This window comes from Rhinopithecus roxellana, chromosome 9 (assembly GCF_007565055.1).
Source record: "Rhinopithecus roxellana isolate Shanxi Qingling chromosome 9, ASM756505v1, whole genome shotgun sequence".
Classification (NCBI taxonomy): domain Eukaryota; kingdom Metazoa; phylum Chordata; class Mammalia; order Primates; family Cercopithecidae; genus Rhinopithecus; species Rhinopithecus roxellana.
In genome coordinates, this window is record NC_044557.1 from 110,926,506 (window position 1) to 110,940,552 (window position 14,047).

At 40.3% G+C, this 14,047-nt stretch overlaps 1 pseudogene; it reads right to left on the reverse strand.

Annotated features, from left to right (window-relative positions):
- LOC104657293 overlaps positions 1 to 14,047 on the reverse strand; it is a 164,213-nt pseudogene that overhangs the window by 2,198 nt on the left and 147,968 nt on the right.

A 14,047-nucleotide genomic window follows, 5' to 3' on the forward strand; every position in this document is an offset into this window, starting at 1 on the left:
AAAGAAATTAAGGCCAGACCATATCATTCTAAGAAATTTTTATTTTATCTGATGAATAATGGAAAACTATTAAAGTTTTTGATTAGGATAATGACCTGTTTGAATAAAAATTTACCTAGAAGTCTGGCTAATGCCTTTGAGAGAGAGAAAAAATAAACAGAGCCAGAAAAATCAGTTAGGGATTCCAGGAAAAGAGTAAGGAAGGTATAAAATAGAAAAATAGGGATAGAAATGGAAAGAAGGGAGTGGGCAAAGTATGTTGCAGCGTTATCATAGACAGGATTTGACAACTAACTAGACATGGGGTGCAAGGAAGCAGGGGAGAGTCCAAAAGGAACTCACATTTGTAAAGCTTTGGTGACTTGAAATGACTGAGCCATTAAAAGAACCAGGGGACTTCAGAGGAAGATTATGTTTGAAGGTGGGGTGGGGGGGAAGGAGTTGGGTGATAATACATTCAGTTTTGTGATATTTTACTAGCTGACTAACAAATTTTCCCAAGACGAAGTGGCTAAAATCAGCAAACATTTATTATATCGCATAGTCTCTCAGGGTGAGGCATCAGGAAGCGGCTTAGCTAGATGGCTCTGGGTGTCTCAGGAGCTTTCAGTCAAGCTGTCAGCCCAGACTGCTGTTATCTAAAGATTTGACTGTGTCTGCGGGAGCCTCTTCTAAGCTCACTCACATGGTTGTTGGCAAGAGGTTGCAGTTTCTGGCCACGTGGATGTCTCCGTCTCCACAGAACTGCTCACAATATGGCTTGTCTCAGGGCAAGGGATGCAAGAGAGGCAAAAAGAGAGAGGATGGGGCAGGAGGAGGAAGGAGAGGAGAAGGAAGAGAAAGAGGGAGGGAGGGAGGGAAGGAAGAAGGCAGAGCCAGAGCCCAGAAGAGAGCCATAGTTTTTTTAATAATCCAATTCTGAAGTGATATGCCAACACTCCTGCGGCACTCTATCTGTTAGAAGCAAGTCACTAAATCCAGCCCACACTTGAAGGGAGGAAAATTAAGCTCCACCTCTCCTGAAGGGAGAATTGGACAGATTTTTAAAACCACCACAGATGTAAGGTTTAGCTGCTGAGAATCTATCTGGGCGAGGACAGCCGTGGACTTTAGGAAATGTGCAGATGGAACTCAGGATTTTGATGAGAGTGCATACCGGGGATTGAGAAATTATTCTTTGATTCATTTGACTTACAAATATTTATTGCACATCTCCAAAGTGCCAGGCACTCTGTTGAGAGAACGGGATCGGATGGTGAATAAGACAATTAAGGTGCCTATCTTTATCATGCTGACAGCCTAGGGGAAAATTCAGATAAGCAAACAGGAAGTTATACATAGAAAATTACAATACCTTGGCAATAGGAAATGGGGAGTCAGAGGGTGAGGTTTAAAATGAGATCTGCAGGATGTGTAAGAATTAAGCAGGTGAAAACAGGGTTAGAAGAGAGACATAGAGGACAGTGTGGGGATCATGTGGAAGTCAGGAAAAAAGGATGCTGTCTAGGAGACGGGATCTGTTTCCAACCTGGCTGCTCATGAACAGAATCTGGCCCAAAGGCTTATTTGATTTGGCCTGCATTCTGCTTTCTTTCTTTCAAAAAATGAAATGGTTGCCAATATTTAAAAATCCTGGATTTCTGGTTTCTCTAGAAATTTGCATTCTCTTGTGGCATTTCCTGCTGGTGTTGAGATGGGGCTGTTCCCTTTCCAGACCCACCCGCCTCCCCACCGCTCTGAGTTGATGCCAATGCTGTTACCCTTTACTGTCTCATTTACATTGTTCGATGGCCTATTTCCTTCATTCTGACTCTCTGCATTGCCCTTGTTCACATTTAAATGTGCAATTCTTGATTGCATGTTTGGATACACCACCATTCGGTACATGTTTACATCATCCAAGATGATGGTAGATGTAGCATTAGGGGGAAAAATTACCCTATCAAAGAGGGATTCTAGAAGGCACAGCTGAAAGGTCTGGAAGGGAAGGGAGGCTGGCAGAGTGGTCAGACGGTTGGAAGCACTTGGCCACATGAGGATGAAATGCTGGCAAGGACAGTGTTTGTGGGACTGCCATTGAGGATGACAGACAACAGGATGGGAAGACACTGTGGGCTACAATCTCTCCAAAAGAGTCAGTTCTAGCAATCCCCTGCAGGAGGATGTTAATAAGAATAGCCAATCATCACGGAGCACTTACTATATGTCAGCTCCTGTTCTAAGCACTCTGGACTCATTATTTCCATTATTATCATAACAGCACTAGAAGAAAGTACTAATACTATATCATTTTTTGACAGATGGGGAAACTGAGACAGAGAGATATTGAGCCACTAAAATTAGATAATGGCAAAATCAGGATTTTAGTCCAGGCCTTGTGACTTCAGAGCCTGAGCTTTCCCCCCAAAACTATGAGGGAGGAAATTTGAAAGCAGCACCATGACAGCATGAACCAGCTGGGTGGGCTGGATGAACTGCACTTGAGAATGTTTCCTTGTCTCCAGGATTTGCAGAGACACCAGCCTCTCTGGAAGGAGCTAACTTCATTCTGGATGAATTGTGTCTTCTTGATTTTAGTTAGTTTGTTTTTTTTAATTTTTGGGCAGGCTCCAGAGAGAGGCTCCCAGCCTGAGGCTGCTGGCAAGTAGATGCCTAAGGCCTGATTATTAGAGGACTGATGTCATGAGCTAGGGCAGTCAGACAGTGTCTTTATAGTCCGATGCCTGCTGTCTCTAGGTCAGATGCCTGGTTTCTTGAGGCTGACGTAAGTACACAATGCAGTCTCAAATGTTGGGATTTTTATAGATCTATATTTATTATTAGTCACAGGCACTCTCAGTGTTGGGCCCTGCCTTGAGTTTTGTCTGTTGGGGTCTTGTGTCATCAAGCATGGCGCAAAGGTACACAGCCAGTCCTGGTGTGTTTTGTGAGTTGTAACTAAGCTTCAGAATGTATCCTCGCTTGGGTCTTACTAATGTGACCGAAAATGTTCAATATTTGCAGCCTACAGTTCTCTGCTTCCACCTCCATTTTAGTGATAACCTCACTTTAGAATGAAAATCCTGAAATTCTTACAGCTAAAGTTCCCTCTTTCTTAGACCACGTCTATCTGAGAAGGGGTAATTGAATTCACAGAAGTAGATAACTTGAGCTGTAAACACGGTTTATCAATTCAAATCTTTACAATATGGTTTGGTTTATCTCTTGGCCTGTCTTGAGTCCTGGGGACCCCCTAAGGAACGAACATAAACCCTTCCGGCTCCTGGTTTTGATAATTACCCTTAGCATCGACTGCCAGGATTTCCTTCCTAGCAGTATACTGCCAGTTTTCCCTCTGGTTTTTCCTTCTTTTGCTGAATCAGAATAAGGCTCAGCATAGAAGCCCTCTGTCTTGCAACATTTGCCTAACATGTGCATTTCAGACTAACCGACAGCAATGTTGCTGTGGCAGTTTGGACTGCCTAGAAATAGCCTTTTCATAGTTGGAGGCATGTTAAAATAATAAAAGTAGGCTGTCATCCCTGGGTTATGGGTGAAGGAGCTATTTATAGATGAGCAAAAAATCCCCAATGTGATAACTTACATTATTGTACAAGGACAATGGAAAATTCTTCAGAAGACAGATAGCATAAAAGGGATTTAAAATTAACCTCGTCATGTTTTATTCATCAAGACCTTAAGTCGACTTATTTTTTTATGAAGGCCATATAATTTTGATTTCTTTTGCCTCTCTTTTTAAAAATAAAACAGCAAGCCATTTAAATAATTATGCAAGGTCACAAACTGTGGTCCTACTGGCCTGTCTTGCCTGAAGACCCATTTGTTTTGCTCAATAAATATTTTATAAAATTTTAGTTTTTAAGTCCTTTAGCCTGGGCTCGCTCATTCTTTCTAGTTTATATAGTCTGCAGTGCACTCTATGGCAGCACTGTAGGCCACTTTGGACGCCCAATGAGTATTACCTTGTGAGGATCAGGTTTTTTCTATGCCCTGGTCTTTGTGCATATTGTATCCTCAACTATTGTATCTTTCTTAACCCATTCTTTGAATGCAAATCTTACGTATCTCATACACTACTTCCAAGAAGACGTCTTAGGTTATTTTGGTCCATGACTATCTTTTGCCATTTTTTTTTTTTTTTAGATGGGATCTCACTCTGTTTCCCAGGCTGGAGTGCAGTGGCACAATTCCAGCTCACTGCAACCTCTGCTTCCCTGGTTCAAGTAAGTGATCCTCCTGCCTCAGTCTCCCAAGCAGCTGGGACTACAGTCTCATGCCACCACGCCCAGCTAATTTTTTTTATTTAGGAGCTTGGCTATGTTGCTAGGGCTGGTCTCAAACTCCTGGACTCAAGTGGTCCTCCCTATTGGGACTCCTGAAGTGCTGAGATGACAGGTGTGAGCCACTGTACCTGGCCACTGTCTTGCCTTCTTACTTGTCAACACATGTAATTCTCAAATGTTGGGGATCAGGTAGAGGAAATGTGATTATTGAAATGTGTTATAATAATGTTATAATGATACTCAAGATCCTTGAGGACAGGTACCATGCCATCTAATTGAAAATGCACACCTCAATGTTGGCCACAGCTTACACATTGTAGTTCTTTTGGACTAATAGCATTTCAGATTTACTTGGTTCATTTGACACTTCAAATAATGAATAATCAGATGTTGGAAAGCAAAAGAAAAAAAAAGAAAAGGAAGGAAGGAAGAAGAAAAGAAAGAAGGAGAAAGGGGGAGAAGAGAGGAAAGAATTTGGAGCAATATGATTCATAGAGAATCACCAAGATTAAAATGTGATCAGATCTTAAAGAACACTTAGGGACCCTCCCTCAGATTATGAGAAAATGGAGACACAGAGAGTTGAGGTGACTAACTGAAAGTCACAGTGCTAGTTAATAGAAGCGTGAAACTAGTAATGTAGTCTGCCAATTTCCACTCCAGTGTCATTTCTCTCTTCCTCCTTCCCTCTGTGTATGAGTGTGTGTGCATATGTCTGTGTGTGTATGCACCCCCACACACATTGGTTTATATAGAGTATGTTTTGGAAGTCTCTCTAACAAAAACAAAAGCCCATTGACCCAGTATCAGTCTTTTTGTGTTGATGGAACAGGATTAATTGAAGATGTAATGTTAGAAATATATAGTTAATTTGATTGAGAAAGTTAGGGAATCCAGAGACACATTTTAGAAAAGTTTTCATCTGTAATGGTTAAATAATTGTTGGTGCTTTAATGTGTCAAAAATCATCAGCTAGCTAGAAAGCTTGACTGTCCAAACCATCTCCTTCCACCAAGTTTACAGATAGTTAAACTTGGATTGCATTTCAATTCATTTGCTAATGTGAAGCCTCAGCCTCTCTGAGTCTTTGGAGCAAGAGAGAGAGGCTCCAGGTGGAAGGAGTGTCCTTGCAGACAGTTTCTCTTGCTTTCCTGCCCTTCGTGTGGTGGGGGATTGATATGCAGCTGTTCTCCAGATGCCAACTCTTCCCCAGAAGCAGCTGCATCTCAGCAGGGTCCCCTTCTATCAATGTGACAACCTGCTGAGGGCTTTGGAACTTTTCCAGATGTAAGGCATGTTGAGGCTATAAAACATAATCATTAGCATTATCTCCATTTTCGTTTTAGAGTCTCAGCTGTTAAAGTTTCTTGTACAGATTTAGGGCTTAATTGTTCTCATTTTTCTTCATAGGTAGCTTCTTTTAGACAGCATGGGATCTTCCCTTGGAGTTGGTTTTCCTAAAAAGAAAGAAAGAATAGCTATGAGTAATGTTCCTTGCTTCTGGCTGGCTGGGAAGGCTGAGATTAGAGAGCAGTCTTTTCCCAGCTGCAGTTATATGAGTGTCTGTGAGCTAAACATAATCGTCCATGGCTTTCTTTTGCTGAATCACAGGCTTTCTTTTGCTGAATTCACTTGGAATCAATTTCTTCTTTCTTTCTTTCTTTCTTTTTTTTTCTTTTCTACCCTCCCCTTCCTTTGTGAACACAGCTCTTATCTTTCATATAGCCTGGAGAGGATCTCTTCTTACTTCATCCTTCTTGGAATCTATGCTCTATTCAAGAGGGGCAATATATTTTTTTTTTTGGGGGGGGGGGTGTTACTTGAAGATTAACAAGTTAACATTACTTTGCATGAAAAAAATGATTTTATATTGAGGGTGGAGAAAATTGGAAATAGAGAACTTGAAGGTTTCTGAAAATATTAATCGAAGAAACAGATAAAATAATGACCTTGAATACATTTGCCCACAGAAACTTATCTTATTGGTTTATACTGTAGTCACTTTGTCTTGAAAACCCAATTCCTCAGTGCACGGTCTCAGAATCACACTGAGTTTCGATGACAGGATTAGAAATACTCACACAACTCCACGCTGGTCGTCGTAGGCAGGCGATTTATGGCATCAGCGGTAAGCATCTCATGCCAGGAGCTGCTGAGAAGGATTTGTTCACACAGGGAATCCAATAATTGGCCAGAGGAGAGAGGCTTATGCATACTGATATCTAACTATCCTGCAATGTTTTACAAGTCTTGAATTAGACATTCAGAAGGTTCTTGTCAGCTTCCTAGCTTTCAGAAAGCTGGACAGGCAGGCCCTCAAGGGACTTGAGCTGCAGCCCTCTCCGGAGGCTGGGTGTGGGGCTAGGTGGATTCCTGAGATCCACAAGCCTGTTTTCTCCAGTGAGCTCCAGTGTCTGTGAAAAAAGATGCACAGGCTAGATGGAGGGTGCAGGACCTTTAATCAGAAATCCCTTCTTTTGGGAACATCACACACCGGGACCTGTCATGGGCAGGGGGGGAGCGGGGAGGGATAGCATTAGGAGATATACCTAATGTAAATGACGAGTTAATGGGTGCAGCACACCAACATGTCACATGTATACATATGTAACAAACTTGCATGTTGTGCACATGTACCCTAAAACTTAAAGTATAATAATAATAATAATAAAAGAAGAGAATAAATGAAAAAAAAAGAGAAATCCCTTCTTTTGCTTAATAGTGTAAAACAGTATGTATAGTAAGATTCTATTTTAAGGATACACACACACACACATACATACACCCCTATCTATCATCTCTTTGTCTAAAAATATGTACCTAAAAGAAGATAGAAAGACATAAAGCTGACATTGCATTGATTTTGAATAATCTGTGTTTTCTTTTTTAGATTTTAAAAGCATTTTCTGATGTTTCTTGTATTTTCTATTTTTTTCAATAACACGAGTTACCTTTATAATCAGAAAATACCTAAAGATGTGCGCAAATCTACTAAATATTTGAGCCCGCAAATTAACATCAAAGTTGGACATGATCAGTGTTGAGATTCTTTTCTCTACAAATCTACTGGAATCCCAAGTACTCTGGAAAGCCACCCTATGTGTCATAAAAGCTAGCTCAGGCAGAGCAGTAGAAAAACATAGATCTGCAATCTTGCTATCATTGTTGCTAGTGGAGTTCTCTAATATCCATACTTTTATTATCCCATTTTGGCTAGTTATGTGACATATACAATTGTGAAAATGCCTGATTCTCTTAAAGATCTGTGCATCTTATTGTATATTAATTATATATATGTAAAATAGAAATAAAAATAAAAAAATCAACATAAGGTGAAATGTGCAATTTTAGGCCTTTGTTAATTTCTATGGGACTGTTTTTGCACAAATTGGTGATCTGGTCAGAAAACACCCAGTGGGAACAAACAATGTGATTATAGTAATGTTAGCAAAAGCCATCTCTTCCCCAAGAAATAGCAGCCCCCAAAGTGCTGCCTCTTATAGAAGACATCAGTGTCAGAGAAGGAAGGCACTGAGAAAATCCCTTAGCTTTTATAATTGGGAGAGTAACAATAGCGTGTGAGAAGCTCTGTGATGTAAAAATGTTTGAAAGATACAAAACATCATCTGGCATTAAATCACCAAAGAAGGCAAGAACAAGATAATATACCTGGGATGTCTTTTTTAAGTAATAAAATCACCTTCAAATGGTGATGTTTTCCCCATCAGTGTTTGAGGCTGCTCCCCTCCCGATGTATGGGACATTTTAATCATAAGTAAATGGCCTTAAACCCTTGATAAAGCCAAAAGCTTATTTCCTAGGCCTTCTTTTTTTTTTTTTTTTAACTTTTTAAATTATTATTATTATACTTTAAGTTCTAGGGTACATGTGCATAACATGCAGGTTTGTTACATATGTATACTTGTGCCATGTTGGTGTGCTGCACCCATCAACTCGTCAGCACCCATTAACTTGTCATTTACATTAGGTATTTCTCCTAATGCTATCCTTTCCCCATCCCCCCTCCCCACGATAGGCCCCGGTGTGTGATGTTCCCCGCCCTGTGTCCTAGTGTTCTCATTGTTCAATTCCCACCTATGAGTGAGAACATGCAATGTTTGGTTTTCTGTCCTTGTGATAGTTTGCTGAGAATGATGGTTTCCAGCTGCATCCATGTCCCTACAAAGGACACAAACTCATCCTTTTTTATGGCTGCATAGTATTCCATGGTGTATATGTGCCACATTTTCTTAATCCAGTCTGACACTGATGGACATTTGGGTTGATTCCAAGTCTTTGCTATTGTGAATAGTGCCGCAATGACCATACATGTGCATGTGTCTTTATAGCAGCATGATTTATAATCCTTTGGGTATATACCCAGTAATGGGATGGCTGGGTCATATGCTACTTCTAGTTCTAGATCCTTGAGGAATCGCCATACTGTTTTCCATAATGGTTGAACTAGTTTACAATCCCACCAACAGTGTAAAAATGTTCCTATTTCTCCACATCCTCTCCAGCACCTGTTTTTTCCTGACTTTTTAATGATTGCCATTCTAACTGGTGTGAGATGGTATCTCATTGTGGTTTTGATTTGCATTTCTCTGATGGCCAGTGATGATGAGCATTTTTTCATGTGTCTGTTGGCTGTATGAATGTCTTCTTTTGAGAAATCTCTGTTCATATCCTTTGCCCACTTTTTGATGGGGTTGTTTGTTTTTTTCTTGTAAATTTGTTTGAGTTCTACATGTAGGTTCTGGATATTAGCCCTTTGTCTGATGAGTAGATTGCAAAAATTTTCTCCCATTTTGTGGGTTGCCTGTTCACTCTGATGGTAGTTTCTTTTGCTGTGCAGAAGCTCTTTAGTTTAATTAGATCCCATTTGTCAATTTTGGCTTTTGTTGCCGTTGCTTTTGGTGTTTTAGACATGAAGTCCTTGCCCATGCCTATGTCCTGAATGGTATTACCTAGATTTTCTTCTAGGGTTTTTATGGTATTAGGTCTAACATTTAAGTCTCTAATCCATCTTGAATTAATCTTCGTATAAGGAGTAAGGAAAGGATCCAGTTTCAGCTTTCTACTTATGGCTAGCCAATTTTCCCAGCACCATTTATTAAATAGGGAATCCTTTCCCCATTTCTTGTTTTTCTCAGGTTTGTCAAAGATCAGATGGCTGTAGATGTGTGGTACTATTTCTGAGGACTCTGTTCTGTTCCATTGGTCTATAGCTCTGTTTTGGTACCAGTACCATGCTGTTTTGGTTACTGTAGCCTTGTAGTATAGTTTAAATTCAGGTAGCATGATGCTTCCAGCTTTGTTCTTTTGACTTAGGATTGTCTTGGCAATGTGGGCTCTTTTTTGGTTCCATATGAACTTTAAAGCAGTTTTTTCCAATTCTGTGAAGAAACTCATTGGTAGCTTGATGGGGATGGCATTGAATCTATAAATGACCTTGGGCAGTATGGCCATTTTCATGATATTGATTCTTCCTATCCATGAGCATGGTATGTTCTTCCATTTGTTTGTGTCCTCTTTTATTTCACTGAGCAGTGGTTTGTAGTTCTCCTTGAAGAGGTCCTTTACATCCCTTGTAAGTTGGATTCCTAGGTATTTTATTCTCTTTGAAGCAATTGTGAATGGAAGTTCATTCCTGATTTGGCTCTCTGTTTGACTGTTACTGGTGTATAAGAATGCTTGTGATTTTTGCACATTAATTTTGTATCCTGAGACTTTGCTGAAGTTTCTCATCAGCTTAAGGAGATTTTGGGCTGAGACAATGGGCTTTTCTTAATATACAATCATGTCATCTGCAAACAGGGACAATTTGACTTCTTCTTTTCCTAACTGAATACCCTTGATTTCTTTCTCTTGCCTGATTGCCCTAGCCAGAACTTCCAACACTATGTTGAATAGGAGTGGTGAGACAGGGCATCCCTGTCTTGTGCCAGTTTTCAAAGGGAATTTTTCCAGTTTTTGCCCATTCAGTATGATATTGGCTGTGGGTTTGTCATAAATAGCTCTTATTATTTTGAGATACGTTCCACCAATACCGAATTTATTGAGCGTTTTTAGCATGAAGGGCTGTTGAATTTTGCAAAGGCCTTTTCTGCATCTATTGAGACAATCATGTGGTTTTTGTCTTTGGTTCTGTTGATATGCTGGATTACGTTTATTGATTTGCGTATGTTGAACCAGCCTTGCATCCCAGGGATGAAGCCCACTTGATCATGGTGGATAAGCTTTTTGATGTGCTGCTGGATCCGGGTTGCCAGTATTTTATTGAGGATTTTTGCATTGATGTTCATCAGGGATATTGGTCTAAAATTCTCTTTTTTTGTTGTGTCTCTGCCAGGCTTTGGTATCAGGATGATGCTGACCTCATAAAATGAGTTAGGGAGGATTCCCTCTTTTTCTATTGATTGGAATAGTTTCAGAAGGAATGGTACCAGCTCCTCCTTGTACCTCTGGTAGAATTCAGCTGTGAATCCATCTGGTCCTGGAATTTTTTTGGTTGGTAGGCTATTGATTATTGCCTCAATTTCAGAGCCTGCTATTGGTCTATTCAGGGATTCAACTTCTTCTTCCTGGTTTAGTCTTGGGAGAGTGTAAGTGTCCAGGAAATTATCCATTTCTTCTAGATTTTCTAGTTGATTTGAGTAGAGGTGTTTATAGTATTCTCTGATGGTAGTTTGTATTTCTGTGGGGTCAGTGGTGATATCCCCTTTATCATTTTTTATTGCATCTATTTGATTCTTCTCTCTTCTCTTCTTTATTAGTCTTGCTAGCGGTCTATCAATTTTGTTGATCTTTTCAAAAAACCAACTCCTGGATTCATTGATTTTTTGGAGGGATTTTTGTGTATCTCCTTCAGTTCTGCTCTGATCTTAGTTATTTCTTGCCTTCTGCTAGCTTTTGAATGTGTTTGCTCTTGCTTCTCTAGTTCTTTTAATTGTGATGTTAGAGTGTCAGTTTTAGATCTTTCCAGCTTTCTCTTGTGGGCATTTAGTGCTATAAATTTCCCTCTACACACTGCTTTAAATGTGTCCCAGAGATTCTGGTATGTTGTATCTTTGTTCTCATTGGTTTCAAAGAACATCGTTATTTCTGCCTTCATTTCGTTATGTACCGAGTAGTCATTCAGGAGCAGGTTATTCAGTTTCCATGTAGTTGAGCAGTTTTGATTGAGTTTCTTAGTCCTGAGTTCTAGTTTGATTGCACTGTGTTCTTGTACATTTGCTGAAGAGTGCTTTACTTCCAATTATGTGGTCAGTTTTGGAATAAGTGTGATGTGGTGCTGAGAAGAATGTATATTCTGTTGATTTGGGGTGGAGAGTTCTGTAGATGTCTATTAGGTCTGCTTGCTGCAGAAATGAGTTCAATTCCTGGATATCCTTGTTAACTTTCTGTCTTGTTGATCTGTCTAATGTTGACAGTGGGGTGTTGAAGTCTCCCATTATTATTGTGTGGGAGTCTAAGTCTCTTTGTAAGTCTCTAAGGACTTGCTTTATGAATCTGGTGCTCCTGTATTGGGTGCATATATATTTAGGAGAGTTAGCTCTTCCTGTTGAATTGATCCCTTTACCATTATGTAATGGCCTTCTTTGTCTCTTTTGATCTTTGATGGTTTAAAGTCTGTTTTATCAGAGACTAGTATTGCAACCCCTGCTTTTTTTGTTCTCCATTTGCTTGGTAGATCTTCCTCCATCCCTTTATTTTGAGCCTATGTATGTCTCTGCATGTGAGATGGGTCTCCTGAATACAGCAGACTGATGGGTCTTGACTCTTTATCCAATTTGCCAGTCTGTGTCTTTTAATTGGACCATTTCGTCCATTTACATTTAAGGTTAATATTGTTATGTGTGAACTTGATCCTGCCATTATGATATTAACTGGTTATTTTGCTTGTTAGATGATGCAGTTTCTTCCTAGCCTCGATGGTCTTTACATTTTGGCATGTTTTTGCAATGGCTGGTACCAGTTGTTCCTTTCCATGTTTACTGCTTCCTTCAGGGTCTCTTGTAAGGCAGGCCTAGGCCTTCTGTTTAATTTCAGTGGTGCAAGATGAATTGGAAAACAAATCAGCTCTGTTTTGTTCCAAATATTTAGCTAATAAAGTAAATGTTGAAAAAAATTATTCTAATTATTGTCTCAATCTTTAATCTTCAGATAGAGAATTATAAGAATTGAGTTTCTTATAATTATTATAAAAATACTATTTTAAGTTTTTGGTGCATTATAGTTTTCAAAGCATTTTGAGATACTTGATCTCAGTAAATTACCCTAACAACCCTCAAAGAAGTCAGTGTAAGAATTACTACTTTTTATTGTAAGGAAAATGAAGTTCAGTGAGGTTATGTGACTTTCCTAGTCCACTGCTAGAAATTGGAGCTGATCCTCTCAGTCTGGATTCTGATATGCCTGAATCAGCATTTGTTACTCATTCCTATTTTAGAAAAATTTGTTTAACCAGAATCCACCAGATGAGTGAGTTGGGTTGCTCCGAATGAGTGACTGCCTGAGGCCTTCCACCTGTGGGGTTTATATTAAAGTCCAGGCTCGGCCGGGCGCGGTGGCTCAAGCCTGTAATCCCAGCACTTTGGGAGGCCGAGACGGGCGGATCACGAGGTCAGGAGATCAAGACCATCCTGGCTAACACGGTGAAACCCCGTCTCTACTAAAAAAAAAAAATACAAAAAACTAGCCGGGCGACCTGGCGGGCGCCTGTAGTCCCAGCTACTCGGGAGGCTGAGGCAGGAGAATGGCGTGAACCCGGGAGGCGGAGCTTGCAGTGAGCTGAGATCCGGCCACTGCACTCCAGCCTGGGCGACAGAGCGAGACTCCGTCTCAAAAAAAAAAAAAAAAAAAAAATAAAGTCCAGGCTCCTCCTGCTTCACTGGTCTATGGCTACAAATGAGGTCACTGTAAACGTAATAATGTAAATATCTCCAGATCAAGTTAAGTTCCTGGAAAAGGTAGACATGTAAACCCCTAAACAATTCCCCACTACTCTCAATGGGGATTCAAAAGGGAGTTGGCCCAACTCTGTAAAATGCCAACATACACTGCTAGTAAACATTTTTCCCCATCTGTCATTGGAGGGAGTCCAGAATTCTCCTTTTTAATGGGGTCCAAATCTGCCCTTGGAGGCTGTAGCTTTCCCTGAGCCACTGCGAGGCTGATTCTCTCTGAGAAGTGGGCAGCTATGCTTGGCTTACCTGCTGTCTGTTTTTCTTTATCACATGGGCATCAAAGCAGGATAGCTTAGCACCCTGGTCTCAAGGCTTGCTCAGTAATAATAATAATAATAATAATAATAATAATAATAATACAAATCCATCAGCTCTGCTAACAGTTTGTGTTAGTCTGTTCTCACACTGCTGATAAAGACATACCTGAGACTGGGTAATATCTAAAGAAAAAGAGGTTTAATGGACTCACAGTTCCACGTGGCTGGAGAGGCCTCACAATCATGGCGGAAGGAAAAAGGCACGTCTTACAGGGCAGCAGGCAAACAGAGAATGAGAGCCAAACAAAAGGTTCTCTTATGAAGACAAATGTTTGACCTTATAAGATCATCAGGTTTCCTGAGACTTACTCACTATTGCAAGAATAGTATGGGAGAAACCTCCCCCATGATTCAAGTATCTGCCACCAGGTCCCCCCCACAACACATGGGAATTATGGGAACTACAATTCAAGATGAGATTTGGGTGCAGACACAGCCAAACCCTATTACAGTTCTCTTCCTCAGCTCATATCTG